This window comes from Rattus norvegicus, chromosome 12 (genome assembly GCF_021556685.1).
Source record: "Rattus norvegicus strain SHRSP/BbbUtx chromosome 12, alternate assembly SHRSP_T2T, whole genome shotgun sequence".
Taxonomy (NCBI): Eukaryota; Metazoa; Chordata; class Mammalia; order Rodentia; family Muridae; genus Rattus; species Rattus norvegicus.
Window position 1 is genome coordinate 6,558,587 of NC_141545.1, and position 14,021 is coordinate 6,572,607.

Sequence of the window (14,021 nt, forward strand, 5' to 3'; positions counted from 1 at the left end):
CCAACTTTGTAAAGGCAGCGACGTTCTCTGGCGTTCGCGACTAAAGGAAAAGAACAAGAGTGCTTGGCGCCCCCAGGTGGATGCGCAAGCCTCTGTGGTGAGTGAACAGTTTTCGGGCTTTTTAAGAGACAAAAGAATCAGACTAGGCTTCAAAGGAGAAAACATTTTGTATAACGGAATTCGGTTGCTATGGTTTCTCAGAAAGTAATTATACTTTCTGAAACTCCCACTCTTTGTTTCATTTGGACCCCCACAAGAAAATCGGCCATCTCGTATTCGAATAGGTCTTGGCTCCAACACAATAATGTTTTAATTTGAAAGTATAATAGCTAAAAGTCACAGTGTAGAATATTTACATTAGAATGCTTAACACCATTATTATGACCCAGAGGGCTCACAACCTATCCTCTTGCAGGATCTTCTTGAAATACAATTTTTACAGCAACTTTTGTTTCCTCGTATTTAGCTTCAAGTTCTGCATCATTTTTATAAAAATAAACACTTAAAAAATTACTATGTGTTTTATCTGAGTAAACACACACACACACACACACACACACACACACACACAGAGTGAGTGTCTGGTGCACAGGAAAACCAGGAGTGTGTCAGATCTCATGGAAACCAGGTTGACCTTAAATGCCATATAAGCCAAGGTAATTTCACCTAGAATTTAGAATTTCTGATTCTCCTGCTTGGATTACAGGCCTGCACCTCTATACCCACCCTAAGGGAAACATTTTTCTTTTTGACATTCATGGTGATGTCATCTCATTGTAATATCTTACATTTTAATAACATGTCATTGAAAAGTTAAATAGTAGGAATACTTTTATTTTCTCATTTTTCCTTGCACATGCTGAGCTGGCAGTTTTCTACTGCCATAACTCCTGGCCAGTATTGGGTCCTGGGGATTGAGTTCAGGTTGTCCAGGCTTAGCAGTGAGTGCCTTTATCTACTGAGCCCTCTCACCAGCCCAAATAAAATTTCAAAGATGAAGTTTCCATATACTTCCTGTGTTGGTCCATTTAAACTGTTAAAAATGCCTTTCTTTCATTTTTAAGTATTAGAAATCTAGAGGTTGGGGATTTAGCTCAGTGGTAGAGCGCTTGCTTAGCAACCGCAAGGCCCTGGGTTCGGTCCCCAGCTCCGAAAAAAGAAAAAAAAAAAGTATTAGAAATCTATTCCCATAGTTTTTTTTTTTTTTCTTTTTTTCGGAGCTGGGGACCGAACCCAGGGCCTTGCGCTTGCTAGGCAAGTGCTCTACCACTGAGCTAAATCCCCAACCCCTATTCCCATAGTTTTGGAGGTTACAAAGTCCAAGATAATTTGTGAGGGCATCTCCTTGGGTATAAATACTGCATCTTCTAGCCATTTCTCCTATCTCTCAACATGGACAGACAGGGCAAACAGCACCTTCTAAATTTATGTGTGTGTGTGTGTGTGTGTGTGTGTGTGTGTGTGTGTGTGTGTGTGTGTGTAAAAGTATGTGTGAGCATGTGCATTCGCGTATATACCATTACGCTTGTGTAAAGGTCAAAGGGCAACTTTTCAGGAGTTGGTTCTCTCCATCCGCCTTACTTTGAGGCAGGATCTCTCTTGTTTTATTGTTGTACTATGTATTCTAGGCTAGCTGGTCTCCTGTACACTTCTGGCTGATTCTCCTGTCTGTATGGTCCACCTTGCAGTAGGTGCCACCTCACCCAGGTTCCTATCATGGCTTCTGGGGATTGAATTCGGGTCATCAATTGGGCCCTACACATCCATGTGGGCTCTTCAGCAATGAGTTTATCACCCTTAATGCTATCAGTTGGTGACTGAGTTTCAAATGCGAAGGGGAAGGACACATGTAGACCACACTATCTCTGCCCAGAGATGAGAGGATCTAAAGAATACCCCCAACAAAGCAGAGTGAGTTCTAGAGAGTCAAATGTCATAAAACCTGGAGAGGTACTTGAGGGAGGGACAGTGACAGTGGACACTTATTGAGAGTTATGAGTGTTAAAGAAAGGTCAGAGTAAAGAGGTGAGAGTGAAGAAGAAAAGGCCGTTCATAAGAGCATTGTGTAAGAGAGAGAAAACCCATTTACTTCTGGAAGCAAAGAAAAGCTGGATGAGTGTCTTGGCCTGCTTCTCCAATCCCATTTTCTACCCTCCTATTGTGAAGACTCTGGTGGAGTGTTCTAGAATGCAACACCAACTCTATTGTCTATTCAGCCCATTACCCCTAGCAACCTCCCACATCCCATCATCCCACATGTCGTCATCCCACAGTGGGTGGAAACGTGTTCCTTTAACATCTACTGGCTTTGCCCTTCAGTCCTAAGAGTAGAACCTAGGACCTCAGGAGTAGCAGGTAAGCCCTCTACCACTGAGCCATGTGTTCAAGCCCCCACTGACATCTTGAAATATATTTGGTTTTCATATAAAAGTGTACGTACCGCCTCCTTCAGTCTGGGCCTTCTGTGGAGCGCTGGAACCTGAGAGCATCCTCTGGATATAGACACCCTCTTAAAAAAGATTCTGGTGTCGCTGTCCGAGATCACATATATGATGGCTATTCTTTCTTTCTTTCTTTCTTTCTTTCTTTCTTTCTTTCTTTCTTTCTTTCTTTCTTTTTTTTCTATTCTTTTTTTCGGAGCTGGGGACCGAACCCAGGGCCTTGTGCTTGCTAGGCAAGCGCTCTACCACTGAGCCAAATCTCCAACCCCATGATGGCTATTCTTGGTTGTCAGCTTGACTGTCTGGAATGAGCTATAATCCAGACGTGGAGGGCACACCTCTGAAAGGTTTTCTGCTTGGTTCGAAGTCGGAGAAACCTTGAGATGGGAAGTCACATGCCTTTGATCCAGATCTTGAGGTGGGAAGAGACGCCTTTGACTCAGACTTTGTGGTCATACTTTCAGCTGGAAGTATATAAGGACATGGGTGCAGGGAGCTTTTGCTCTTCATCTGCTTGCCCTCGCCTTGCTGGCACATCCATTCCTTCACTGGCATTGGGGCCTTCTTCTTTGGGATTCCAGCAGATACAGAAGACCAGCTGAGATATCTAGCCTTGTGGGACAGAGCAACTACTGGGTTCCCGGACTTCCCAGTCACAGCTGCCCATTACTGGATTAGCTGGACCACAGCCTGTAAGTTATTCTAATAAATTCCATATATGTATATATATATTCATTCTATAAGTTCTGTGACTCTACTGAACCCTGAGTAAAACAGAATATTACTTACCATTTGCAGTATGTAGCAATTTGATGTGCCGTTTTGTACATCTGCTGTTGAGATTTTTCAGAACTACTGCAGCGTATTTCACAAGTCTCAGTTGCTGTGATCTGTATTTGTAAACTATGGGCTTTCAGTCCAGAGTGCTCATATATAGTGTGTCTGAAGACTTTCTAAATGAATCATGTATTTGATTCAGTAGATAGTACTAGTCTCATCTTTATCTTACAAACCCAAAAATGGGGGGCTTTGAACATTGTTCAAGATCCAATTCTAGTAAGCAGGAGAGACAGAAGAGTTTGAATTCAAGCCATCTACTCTAGGTAATGATCACCTTGGGGGCTATCCTGATTGATTGATTGATTGATTGATTGATTGACTTAGGTTTTTGAAGACAGGGTTTGTCACTGTATATCCCTGGCTGTCCTGGAACTCATTGATTAGCTCTGTCTGATGTAATGTCCTTTCAATTATCAACTAAAACCTTGGGAATGCAGCTACCTAGCAAGAAAACAGCTTTCCCCCACCAGAGAGCTAAGAATGTCATCACACACAGCTTCTGAGACATGACATTTCTCACTGGACAGTGACCTGCCTTCCTGCTATTTCCCACCAGTTTTTTTTTTTTTTTTTTTTGGAATTGCTATTCTGTATGGTTGTGTTTCGTTCTGAAACTATAAAAATCTGGGCTGGGGAGATGACTGAGTGGGTAAAGTGGCCTGAATTCCCTCCCTTGCATCAACACAAGAGCTGGACGTAGCAATGTGTTTCAGGAGTGCTGGCTGCTACTAGGGGGTCAAGACTGGCAGATTCTATGGATTTACTGGCCGGTCGGTCTGACCAAAACAGTGAGCTCCAGATTTGGTGAGAGACCTTGTCTCAGAAAAATGTATATGGAATGATAATGGAAAACATCTGACATCCACCTCCACCTGCACATATGGGCAAGTGCACGCACGCACGCACATACGCACGCACATATATATCACACTCACACACACACACTAAAATGCATGCAACTACTTCTGTTCTTAAGAGTCAGAGGAAGGCAGATCTCAGTGAGTTCGTAGCCTGGTCTATACAGTGAGTTCCAAGCCAGCTAAGGCTACATAGTGAGACCCAGTCTCAAAATCCAACCCCACCCCCCAAAAAATCAGCAACACACCCACCCAACTTCAAAACAGAACCCCAAACTGAAGGAGCTATTGAGGCCACTTGAATCAATGTTCTTGGGCCATGTTGCTCATGGATCGGAGAAACACTCTCTCATTTCCTTTTAGGTAAGATTATTGGTATTAAATTTTTATCTGGAGGCTGGAGGGATGGCACGGTGGTTAAGAGCAGTGGCTGCTTTTGCAGAGCCCCCAGCATTTTCCCAGCACCCATGTGGTATCATGACCATATGTAACTCCAGTTCCAGGGGATCCAGTGCCCTCTTCTGGCCTCTACCGACACCAGGTATACATGTGGTACAGAGAAAAAGTGCAGGTGAACACTTAAGTGCATAAAAATAAACCTTTTAAATAAAATGCATTGACAATTCCATAATTATTTTCTTTCATCTCTTTTCATGTACTGGGCTTCTTTCTCTAGACAATTCTGCCTCTCGCTTGTCTTTGGGGCGTGTGTGCTTTCTATGAGAGGGATCACCTCAAGTTATGATTCAAACAAGTGAGAGAAAATGTAGAAGTAAGGAAATTATTTCATATATTCCAAACATTGAAGAAAATCAGTAAAATGTAAATGGATATAGAGACCGGAGAACCTATTAGTTTTAAGTTCTCTTTATTTTCTGACGGAGTCTGCAGTGGCCAGAAGTGGGCATCAGATTCCCTGGAACTGGAATTGGAGGCAGTTGTGAGTCACCGTGTGGGTGTTGTGATCTGAAGCTAGGTGCTCTGCTAGGGCAGTCAGTGCTCTAACAATCTGTCCAGCCCAATTGAAAAAAGTGTGCTTAACTGCATGTCTGTCTGTGCACCACATGCATGCAGTGTTCAAGGAGGCCAGAAGAGGGCGTCATACCTCCTGGGACTGGAGTCACTGATGGTTGTGAGCCACTGTTTGGGTGCTGGGAATGCAACCCAGCAAGAGTAACAAGTGCTATTAACCCCTGAGCCAACTCCCCAGCCCTGGCCCTGGCTTTTGTTTTTCTTCAGATCATACTGTATTCTTGATTACTTTTTATACTTCTTTTTTGTCTTTTTCTTTTCTCTTTGTTTTTTTTTATTTTTATTCATTTATTATATATATAAGTACACTGTCGCTGTCTTCAGACACACCAGAAGAGGACATCGGATCTCTTTACAGATGGTTGTGAGCCACCATGTGGTTGCTGGGAATTGAACTCAGGACCTCTGGAAGAGTAGTCGGGTGCTCTTAACCGCTGAGCCATCTCTCCAGCCCCTTCTCTTTGTTTTTATTTTGTTTGTTTATTTGTTTGTTTTTCAAGATGGGGTTTGTCTGTTTAATAGCCCTGGCTGTCCTGGAACTCACTCTGTAGACCAGGCTGGCCTTGAACTCCAAGAGCTCCGCCTGCCTCTACCAAACAAGCACTGGGACTAAAGGTGTGCCACCCCTCTCAGCTATAATTTTTGTATTATGGGCCGAAAAGTTATGCACAATCTATAGATGTTTCCAGATGACTTTTGGCATTCTCCCACTCCCTGCAATTCAGACCCATTTCTCCTGGATTAAAGATAATGACTGTGGGGCTGGAGAGATGGCTCAGGGGTTAAGAGCACCCTGCTGCTCTTCCAGAGGTCCTGAGTTCAATTCCCAGCAACCACATGGTGGCTCACAACCATCTGTAAAGAGATATGATGCCCTCCTCTGGTGTGTCTGATGACAGCTACAGTGTACTTATATATAATAAATGAATAAATCTTTAAAAAAAAAGATAATGACTGTGGCATCCTTGCTTTGTCTACTGGCAATTTAAATCCTGTTGCAGACTGTCAGAGATCATTTATGTAGCCTTTCGGACGTGCCTTGAGTTAGGTTACTCTTTCTTCCTTTCCCCATGAGCTGCCAAGCCTGTTTTGCTGCTGTTGGGAAGCCATTTATAAAGTGCTGTACGTTCAATGGAGTCTAGTTAGGATTCTTGACCTTAACTTTGGACCCTATGAGGAATAACTACATAAGCAGAGTCAGAGTGATGTGATTGGCAGAATGTCTCCGAAAGATATTCATGTAGAACCTTTTAAAATGTAAGGGGACATTAAGGCATAAGAATGAATTAAGTTTGCTAATCAGCTCATCCTAAATGAGGCAGATTACTCTGGATTACCCACCTGGGCGCTGAGTCGTCATAGCAACTGAAAAGTGGATGAGAGGGGCAGGAGGGAGCTGGAGAGAGCCACAAGATGAGGGAAGCGGCCTAAAGGGATGCTGTGGTTTTGACTGAAGACAGAGGAGGAGAGACATAAACCAAGAAACCAAATCAACCTCCACAGGGCAGGAAGGGCATCCATCTAGCATCTCCCCCTCCACAGCCCTCCAGAAAGGACCACAGCCTTGCTGACACTGCAGTATTAGCTCAGAGAGTCACCTGTCAGTCTCCCAGCTGCAGCTGAATAAGGTAATTGGTGTAGTTTATGCACAAAGTTGATTTGCTGTGGCAGTAAATGAAGGATGGATGGGCACTGGATGTGCACTTTTCCTCACCAAAGACACTTGTAACCATGTCTATATAAGACCAACATTTTTTTTTTCTTTTTTTTTTTCGGAGTTGGGGACCGAACCTTCCGCTTGCTAGGCAAGTGCTCTACCACTGAGCTAAATCCCCAACCAAGATCAACATTTCTTTACACCACTCCTTTTCCAGGATTAGCAAATACAACTGAGTTTTGGGGCGGCTCCAATTCCCAATTATCTGAGGTTATATCCCATCCAATTATTTTATCCCAAGGAATTTCACATTGACAATTTCGAAATCCTCAAAATAGAAACAATACTTCTGTTGGGCTGGAGAGGTAGTTTAGAGGTTTAGAGCACTCACGGCTCTTGTAGAGGACCCGGGTTTGGTTCCTGGCTCACAGCTGCCTGCAACTCCAACTCCAGGGGATCTAGCACTGTCCTTCTGACCTCCAGTCCTAGACTCACAAGATGGTATTATTGGGAACTGGTGGAGACTAGGAGAGGAACTGTCATAGGAGGAAATGGGCCACAGGAGCCAGGCCTGGAAGTGTAACGCTGTTCAAGAGATATGTCCAGTAGGCTGCTTTCTGGTCGCCAGGAGGTGATGAGCTTTAGTGTGATGGTCCGCCTCACCCAAGCTTGGAAAGAATACAGCCAGCCAACCATCATACATGGAAACCTCTGAACCCGTGAGCCAAGATAATCCGCATCTTTCTTTTTAAGTGTTTTGGCACAGTGATGAACATTGATTAGTGGATTAATGCATGCGTGGTAAAACTGGCAACACCCCGGCAAATGATTAGCGGCTCTAAACTGTCAAGACTGTGCCCCCACCAGAATGGTGTACCGAGCACTCAGGTGCTGCGTGCCTTTTATAGCAATGGGAACCATGGCAGTGAGTAGTCTCTGCCTTCTTGCTCTCATTCTGTTGCTCCCAAGAAACTTACCTGTACCTTTAGGGTGTCTCAGAATTGAGAAAACAGCAAAGAGCTGGAAGCTTGTTTTCCTCCTTCCTTCCTTCCTTTCTATTTTGTTTTGTTTTTGAGACAGGCTCACACTGTGTAGCCTTAGCTGTCCTGGAACTCACTGTGTAGACCAGGCTGACCTCAAACCCTACTGAGATCTGCCTGTCCTTGCCTCCCAAAGGCTGAGGTGAAAGGTTGTGGGACCACGCCTGCCTAAGAAGCCAGAGCCAGAGCCTTTCCTTTTAGACCTGGGTAGATCTCCTACTCTTTCCTTGTTGGGAACACTGAAGCTGTATCAGAAAGTTCCCAAGGCTTAGTGGATGCACAAAATGAATGGAAGTCTGTAGTACGGGCTCTCAGAATAGTGAAGACAGAGCTGTTCCAGGAGCCCTGCTGAGAGAGGAAACGAATAGGTGGAGTAGGTGCGAGAAGCTGAAGGTGCTCGGTCTGCTAGGATTTATGGTTCACCTCTAGCACAAAACCAGTGGCTTATAACCCTGCGTTGCCTGCCTTTTGTTTCAAATATCCTATCATAAGCTCCTAATTCATCTCGGTTGCTCATTGTTGAAACAGACACTCTGAACCATACCTAATGCCAAAGGCATCGTAGCAGGGAGATCCTTCTCACTGCAGGGATGGGACAGCATCAAAGAGCAAAAGGTGACCAAGACTTGTCAGCTCTGGCAGGGACTTGGGGGTGAAGAGAGACCTCCGTCTTAGCCCACCCAGCCCACAGCTGCAACAGCGACAGCAGAAGCGGCAAGGGAGGATGAACCTCATTTTCTGGATGGTACCCTTGTGGTCTTCCAATTACTTCTCCCTTCATTAAGGGGGGTTCTTGAGCAGTGAGATCAGCACTGGATCCCTAGGCCTACCAACTAGTAAGGAGCCAAGTAGACATTGATACTCTTCCATTTACACAGCACATAATCCATGCTGCACCGCGGGGTTTAAAACATCGCACAAGTGGTGGAACACAATTTAAAAAATTAAAAAAAAAAAAAAGCCGGCATAGGCAGAGGCAGGCAGATCTCTGAACTCGAAGGCAGCCTGGTCTACGTAGTGAGATCAAGGCTAGCCTGGTGTATGTACACAGTGAGCTTCAGGCCAGCTAGGGCGGCAAAGTGAGACGCTGTCCAAAAAAGGTAAGAAGAAAAACCAAAAGGCCAAAGCCAGCGGCTTTTTGCAGTCTACAGATTTCCCGCCAAAAGCCTGGGAGGCTGAGTCAATGCTGAGAAGGCACTGACAGCTGCCCATCACTCTGCTGCCAAGGAGACAGAGGCGGCCGCGAGAGCAGGGCGGAGCCTGCGCGTGCGCGCCGCCGGATGGGGGGGCGGGGCCCGGAGCGCGGGCTAAGGAGCGCGTGCGCGCGCGCCTGAGTGAGAAGCGGTCTGGCCGGCAGGGGGCGCTGAGAACCCACGCGGCGCTCTGCCTGCCCCCCGGGCGCCGTCCGCCGCGGTTCGATTGGAGCAGCCGCGGAGCTGCTCTTGGCGCCATTTTGAAGCGGAGAGGAGGAGGAACGGCCTAGACTGGCTGCGGAAGGGGAGGGGGGGGGAGGAGGCGATTGGATGCGGCGGCGGCGGCGGCGGCGGCGGCGGCGAGGGCGGCGGATCCCCGAGATCGGCGGAGCGCGAGGAGTGTAGGAGCCGGGTGGCCGGAGGTAGGAGCGACTCGGGTAACGGAAAGGGAGCGCCTCTTCCTCGCCTCAGCGCCCCACGCTCCATTTTCCAGCGGGGTGTGCGCGCGTGGAGCCGTCGCCCGCCGAGCCTCGCGTGTCCCGGTGTCCTCGCGGGGCTGCGGTGGGGCCGGGGGCGGGGAGGCCGCGGGCCGCCGCTCGCACGGGCCCAGAGTGACCTTTGCGGGGGCCGCGGCCGCGCCCCTCCCCCTCCCCCGCCTCCCGAAGCGAAGCCCCCCGCGCGGCTTCCCCCTTCCGGCTACCCGAGGGCCCGGCGCGAGGGGCGGCGCGCTCGCCGCACTGCTCGAGAGTCGGGGAACAGCCGCGAGCCGGCCGAGAGAGTCCTCGGGCGACCGCGGGTGCAGCCCCACGGCGGTGCGGACGGCGTGCAGTGCGGGCTCGCCCGCCTCTGCACCGTTATTCCACTGACACTCTAAAAGTTTGCGATCCGGGAGAAGCCCGGGCGGCGGCGGCGGCGGCCGTGGGTCTGCTTTTTGTTTTGTTTCGTTTTTTGCTCTGTAGGTTAAAGACTGATGTATGCACGTAGGAGCAGGCATGTAGCATGCAGCCGACAGGTGTTTGCAGGGTTGACTGAACCCCGAAACTCAGCACCTGCTCTTCAGCGCTGCATGCTATTCCAGTACGAGCCCCGGAGGGGTTTGAAAGAAGAGTGATTCCCTCGCTCCATCCTCAGGAACCTTACCAAGAATTAAAAGTCTCCCACCCTCTCTTTTTGATTTCAAAGAACGCTGCTCTGATACTTGTGTTAGGAATTGATGGGTGACAGTAATCGCTCCAAGGAGCCATGTCTTAGTTGAATACTTGCTGAAGCTTTTGGATGTATTGTTTCATTTTGAAGGTTGGTCTGAGGTTCTGAGATAGTTGGGGAGGCCTGTGTACTTCACGAATAACCTTTAAAAAGCCAGGTGTATTTAGGGTAGGAGGTGGGCTATTGCTAAGTCATGACTGAAATCGTGAATGGCAATATAAGCATTGTTCTCAGCACATGTACGTAAGAGTTCCAGGAGTGGGTATTTTCAGTGCTAACTTTTATAAAAGTCAAGTAAAATGTCACAAGCGCGGGTTTCAGGGGCCATCTCTTGGCTGTGCACTAGGTATGTCAGATGCTAGTGTTTGGGGGACAGTAAAATGAACACTTGGGAGGTATGGCAAGTCACTGTGGAACAGTTAATCTTCCATTGCATGGTGACAGCATAAATCCTAACCCATTTCCAGCGGCCAATTTGGAAGTAAAAAGTTACACGTCACATAAGATGAATACATTCATTCCCCAAACTTAAATATTAAATACTCTTTGGGGTGGTGGGTGGGGTAGTGGCTCTCTGTGTAGCCCAGATTAGCCTGGAACTGGCAATCTTCCTGGCCTCACGAGCTGGGATTACATCGCCACACCCGGCTCATTAAAACCACCTTGAATCAAAATGTTATTTCTTTGAACTCATATTTGCATATGATGTAAATTTAAAAATACATATATAGAAAAGATGTGTTTTAAAGTTTACTACTAAAGTAGTAACTTTTTCCTTACAGCACAGATGTTTTCCTCTTAGTTGGGTTCTGTTTGAAGTGTCTCTGATGAGAGAGTAATGCTAGACTTTTGCCCTTTTTTTCCTTTTTAAAAGAACTTTGTCGTTTTGGTTGAACCTTTCATGACGATTCGTCATTAACCTTGCTTTTGCTGCAGCTTTTAATGTTCTGGTTGCCTTTAATCCCTTGGCTTCGGTCCCCTCTCCCCTTCTCAGTCGGAAGAGATCTTTTGATGATGGTGACCCTCGTCATGAGCTGATTTGAACTTGGCTTGTAGCAGGGTTCTAGACAGCTGTTTGAGGACCACTGTTTACATTTGAAGTGTATCCTGAGATGGTGCTATAGCTTTGGGTAACCAAGAGCAGCATTCCAAGGACCAGGCTCTAAGAGCCATTCATTGGCTAAGCCTAAGCAGAATAATGACACTTTGGCTTAGACAGGTCTTGCTCAGGTGAACAGAGAAGGGGTGGGAGAGCTAAACTTTGGGAGGAAAGGAATAATTTGGGGGCTGCGTTTTTCTTATTCCCCTTCACATATTTGGAGATGGTCCTTTGGCTCCCAGCATGTTACTTCTTGGATCACATTTGCCTAGCCTTAGTTAGGAGAGCTAGTTCACTCTGGTTTTCGGATTCTTAGGTGACATAGGATACTGTAAGTGTGGACGTTTATGTTTCCTTCGCAGGTGTTAGAAATCTATAGAGGAGCGTGAGGCTTGTTGCCAGCCCTCTTACAATTGAGAAGTTAGGTGTAGAGGAAATGGCCCTGCATGGTTACAGTCATCCTTAAGTGGGCGAATGAGACGCTGAGAAGTTTCCCGATGGTCTGTGCTGCTTTGTTTAGGACTTACCTGTAATTGAAGTCATTCATCCCCTCCATCTGTGTGCTCACTTCCCTCTCCTTTCAGCCTCAAAGTCAACTGACTGTTTTAGACTCTGGCTTTAACAACTGCTGTGCAGAGGGAGAAGTCGGTTCAGCTAACTTCTCTCAGAAGCTAACCAACCTCTTGGAGCCTCTGTCTCTAAGAGCTGCTTGCTTTTTTAATGACACTGTCAGACATCCATCCATCCACCCACCCATCCATCCATCTGACCAACAAGAGTTTAAACTTGGAAGCCAAAGTGATTTGGAAGAGTTAGTGTTGGACTTGTTTTGTTACTGTGTACATGAGAGCATTATTTACTCTGAAACTCAGTTCAGTGCACAGGTCATTTGTCACTGCTGTTTACAACACATTGTATTTGTTCTGTGTATCCCTGCTCCATAGATAAAGATTGCAGAAAAAATAATTTAGTTTAAAAATATGAGCAATTTCCTCACAAATATTAGCCTTTGCTTTTCTGAAACACTGTCTCACTCTGTTAGCCCAGGCTAGCCTCAAACTCAGGTGTCCTCCTGCCTCAGCCTCCCGAGTCTTAGGATAACAGGTGTGAGCCAGTGTACTCAGTGTTTTCTAAGTTTACTGAAGAGACGTTTGCAGTTCTGACTCCTTGGAGAGTTAGCCCTGTCTTCTCATTTTCTTTCATGAACCACCTGATTTTCAACATTTTCCTCGGTACTTGAAAAGTACTTTCTAATCCTTTCTCACTAATTAGTTCAAAATTACTAAGCGTGCAGCATTGAGCGTCACTGTGTTTACTGGCAGCTCGTTATGTGCCTTGGGAAAATTAAGGTGGTAAACTCCATGCATAAAACGTCAGTGCTGTGAAGCCATCAGTATGAGACCTTAAGTACCTCCATAGTCACGCTCTGCAGTGACTCGACGTGAGGAGCGAGCAGCTGTCGTGGTGGACTTTCATAAGACAACAAGTCAGGAGTGTGGAGGACACACAGAGCAGAGGAGGAAGGTGTTTGGGACATCTTTTAGGTCTAAAAGTGCTGGTCTGCTCTGCTGCCCGTCTGATGAAGAGAATGCTGTGAACGGATTCATGGAAAATGTATACTACCGACTGTCCATCGCATTCTAAGGACGACGCAGCGAACAGAAAGACCTGAGCTGTGGCAGGAGAGAGTGATGGTTAGAGACCTATGCTGCAGTGGTGAGGGCTGGGCAAAGAGCGTCTTGCTGCTGCTGAAGGGAGAAGGCAAGGCTCCTGAAGGAGAGTGAACTAGGCCAAGCTCACGTTACAGACATCTGTCTATGTTATAGACAGTGCTTAGGGCCCTGAGAGAGACTTGAGGGTTGTGTCACCCCCCCACCCCCCCACCCCCACACACTTTGATTTCAGGAACAGTGAAGAGACATTGAGGGAAGCCGTATTCTGAATGACGTATGGTCTTATTGAGGTTCTGAATGAAGTATGGTCTTAACTGAGATTCTTTCAGACAGTTTTAGCCTTCAGTCATGAGACTGGTAGAGGGTGGAGGGTAGGGTTGGTGAGATAGCTCAGTGGGTAATGACACGTAGTTCAGCTTGACCACCTGAGGTCTAAGTCTGGGACAGATGGAGGAAGAACCAACTCAGGCAAGCTGCCCTCTGATCGTCCGCACGCACACACCGAAATAAATAAATAAATTCAATAAAAAGAATTGTGTGTATATATATATATATTAAAGATTTATTTATTATATATAAGTACACTGTCTCTGTCTTCAGACACACCAGGAGAGGGCATCAGATTTCATTACAGATGGTTGTGAGCCACCATATGGTTGCTGGAAATTGAGCTCAGCCAATGCTCTTAACCACTGAGCCATCTCTCCACCTCAAGAATTGTATATTTTAAGCTAAAAAGTTGTACATGTAAAAAAACGAATTCTTCTAGTGGTACAGAAAACTGAAAGTTAAAAAATAAAATTCCAGTAACCTACTACTAACAAATGCTAGAATATTTACTTAAAAATATTTCTAGGAGCAGTATTATGCTTTGTTTTTTTTTTTTGTTTTTTTTTTTTTTTTCTTTTCTATTTTTCGGAGCTGGGGACCGAACCCAGGGCCTTGTGCTTGCTAGGCAAGCGCTCTACCACTGAGCTAAATCC

General features: G+C 46.3%; 1 protein-coding gene across 21 annotated transcripts in view; it reads left to right on the forward strand.

The window, feature by feature from the left end:
• Positions 1-2,228: 2,228 nt before the first annotated feature.
• The window catches only part of Pds5b (PDS5 cohesin associated factor B), a 140,473-nt gene continuing 128,680 nt past the window's right edge, over positions 2,229-14,021 (forward strand). For 13 of the 21 annotated variants that reach the window (XR_015633950.1, XR_015633956.1, XR_015633948.1 and 10 more), the window contains exon 1: positions 9,312-9,482. The gene's annotated coding sequence lies outside the window, so the exon portion shown is untranslated. Of the gene's footprint in view, positions 2,356-2,905; positions 3,134-9,311; positions 9,483-14,021 lie in introns of those variants that run through there. The other 8 variants (XR_015633952.1, XM_087578196.1, XM_087578200.1 and 5 more) reach the window with 3 other exon arrangements.